The sequence below is a fragment of the Sinocyclocheilus grahami genome, unplaced genomic scaffold (genome assembly GCF_001515645.1).
Source record: "Sinocyclocheilus grahami isolate Dianchi unplaced genomic scaffold, SAMN03320097.WGS_v1.1 scaffold310.1, whole genome shotgun sequence".
Taxonomy (NCBI): domain Eukaryota; kingdom Metazoa; phylum Chordata; class Actinopteri; order Cypriniformes; family Cyprinidae; genus Sinocyclocheilus; species Sinocyclocheilus grahami.
This window is the reverse complement of record NW_015505489.1, coordinates 959,398-962,727: the sequence shown is the minus strand read 5'-3', so window position 1 is coordinate 962,727 and position 3,330 is coordinate 959,398.

Here is a 3,330-nt window from a genome sequence, read left to right as displayed (position 1 = left end):
TCTCTGGTTGATCAAGGGTCCATGCAGCAAATAGCCACAAAACAAGATTCAAACTGAGGAAAAGAACATGGAATGCAATCCACATGACATAAGAATAAGAGGAAGGATAAAATCAAATGATATCAAAGGTATCTACAGCATACACCAGAAATGCAACCATAAACCAACAAACAGAAAAAACAAAAAACCTGTATCCCGTAAACCCGTAAAAAAAATCATAATAATACTACTAATAATAACCACAACAACACAGAAAGGCTTGGTCATCCAAAAAACACATAGAGATAAATATCACAGGTGCAAAGAAATTATGCTGAACCCGGCCGACACATCCCTAGAGTATGTTATTAATCTATATGTTGGAGGAAGGAAGGAGTTACTGCCTGAAGAGATTTATACTCAGGTGTTTAGAAATGTTTTAGTTTCCTACACAATCTAGGAATGGTCCTCAAATTTGATAGAAATTGTTAGAGGATCCCTTCATTGTGTGCCTAATTTTTTCTAGTTTAATAAAATGAAAAATATCTTTAATCCATAAAAAATGAGTAGGGGGTATGGGCGATTTCCAATTTAGTCAAAAACATCTTGCCAGAAGTGTATATGTACTTATATTTGGGCATATCTAGAGATTTAGAAAGGGTGCCAAATAATGCTGTAACAGCCAGAGGTTTAATGTGAATTTTGAGAACTTCAGATAAGTGTATTAAAGATCTGGGACCAATATTCATGTAAAGATGGGCAGGACCAAAACAGTGGTTGCAGGAGCCTGATGACAGCGGTCACACGTGGGATCTACATCGGGATTTATTTTAGAAAGTCTAACTTGCATTATCTATATATAGGTCACTGAATGTTGTAATGCCCAGAGTTAACCATTGTGAAAAAGTCGTATCCATCATTGATGGCGGGAAAGCAAAATTTGCTGCTATAGGTGTAGAGATAGAGGAGGTTTGTAATCCAAAATGATGTCTGAATTGCCTCCAGACTCTCAGCGTTGTTTTACATTTTTGGTATAGGGAGAAGATGAGCATTTAACAGGAGCATGTAATAAGGTTGTCAACGAAGTGGGCATGCATGAAGTAGCCTCCATGGTAAGCCACACAGATGAATCTTGAGAATGATCTTGGTTTAACCAATATTGCACGATCCTGAGATTTGTAGCCCAATAATAAAACTGTAGGTTAGGTAAAAACATACACCCGAGTATTTTGGGTCTCTGAAGAAAAGTCTTACGAATTTTGGGGATCTTTTTAATCCAAAATAAATCCTAGAATCGGGGTGTCAATTTTACGAGAAAAAAAAAGCCAGCTGAAGAAGGTAAATGGGTAAACACGGAAAGTAATAAGAGAATTTGGGAAGAATATTCATTTTAACTGAATTAATTCTTCCGGCCAAAGACAGGGACTCACAATCTTTCTCTATCCGGAGTAGTAAATTAGCAAAATTGAATTTAAAAAGATCTTTAAATTTATTTGTGATGCAAACTTCAAGATAAGTAAATCTGTGTTGTGCAATCCTAAATGGAAAGTTGTTTAAAGGATAGTCGCTAGCTGCAGAGTTTATAGGAAAAATTTCACTCTTGCTCAAATTTAACTTATAACCGGAAATGAGCCCAAATGACTTTAAAACATTAAGAGCTGCAGGTATCGATCTAGTCAAATCAGAAGTGTAAAGTAAAAGATCATCCGCATACGATGACACTTTTTGTTCTGTACTCATTATTTTTATGCCTAAAATAGATTAATCAGATCGCAGTGCAATAGAAAGAGACTCAATAGCGATGGCAAAGAGAAGTGGACTCGAAGTGGAGCGAGTATACCGGTGGAGGGAGAAGTATCCTGAGCGAGTATTGTTGGTTCTGACAGAAGCTTGGGGGGCAGAATACAATAACTTCACCCATGAAATAAATTTCTCACCAAAACCAAATTTCTCTAAAGTGTAAAAGAGATATTTTCACTCCACCCGGTTATTATTATTAAAATTAACAATAGACATCTGAGTTGGCACATGAAAAACAGATTTGTCAAAACTGGAAAAATATAAACCCGAACAAATGTTATTTACAAAATCTTTCTGACAGCCTGTACAGAATATTGTCTTTTATTTTGCCTGAATACTTAACAGACTGTGACCTGGGGCTCAGTATCTTTATATCAAATTTGTGAAAACTGTAACACTAGACTGCAGATAAAGATAAGTGCAAGATGGATTTTAAATGACACAGTATACAGCAAAATTTCTAAATGTTTTGGAAATTGAGGCACTTAAAAAGAGATTTTGCGGGAATCTTACAAGAAAAAGTTCAGGTTACATTAAGTGAAGTGCATAATGTGAACTGCATGACCAGAGAACACGTATGTTTTCTGTTGCTCCACCTGTCTGTCTCCCTTCTGATCCCAACAAGTTATATAGTTTCATGAGGTAGAAAACAAACAAAATACCTGAATAATATTAATATCAATACCTGAATACCCGTGGTTCCTGACGATATTTCGAGGTTTTATGATGCTAAACAAGTTCACAAGTTTGTTTACCTAATCACGCAATGATATAACGTATACACAGTTATATTATTAAAGCACCCAGTAATGATGTGAAACGTGGATGCTTTACATTTCTAAAGCATATAAAGTGAATAAACTTGTCTTCATCAGCTCACCTTTTCACATAAATAATAAGAAACCATAAAAACCTTCATTCCCTTTCGGGTCGGTCACTCTCGACGTCACGTCGGATGACCGACGAAATTGGGATCTCGCTTAGAGAGACCAATCCACTTCGAGTGTAAACTAAACGAGCCAATGCACATTGGCATGCGATTATTGCATCCAGCTGCTGCTGATCTAGTATAAGTAGGCAGCAGATGCAGCGCATATTCAGCTTTTCGCTTCGGAGCCGAGCGGTTCTATCGTTCTGCTCCTGACCTTCTACGAGTAGAGAGTAAAGACTACAAGTCAAGCACGCTCTTTGTGGGCTCTCGTGCTGGTGGACGGCACTTCAGCGGCGGTGGTTTTCCCGTGTCGAGTGGGTTGCACACAGCAGGCTGCACTACCCCTGTGTGTGTTGCAGACGGCCATCTCCCCTGTGCGCTTCAGCACACTAAAAGAGCATTTTCCATTCTAAAAGAGCTTTGCGGGTGGAACCTCTTTTTGAAGACGCGTCTTTTTAAAGATGTCTTACCACCCGTGTGTTTCTGGGTGCGGTCGTTACCTGGCGCCGGGTGATGGTCATGATCGCTGCCTCTCGTGCCTGGGCATGAAGCACGCTGAGGCGGCTTTCGTGGATGACTCATGCTCCCATTGCGGGGGCATGACCATCTCGGAGTTGCGG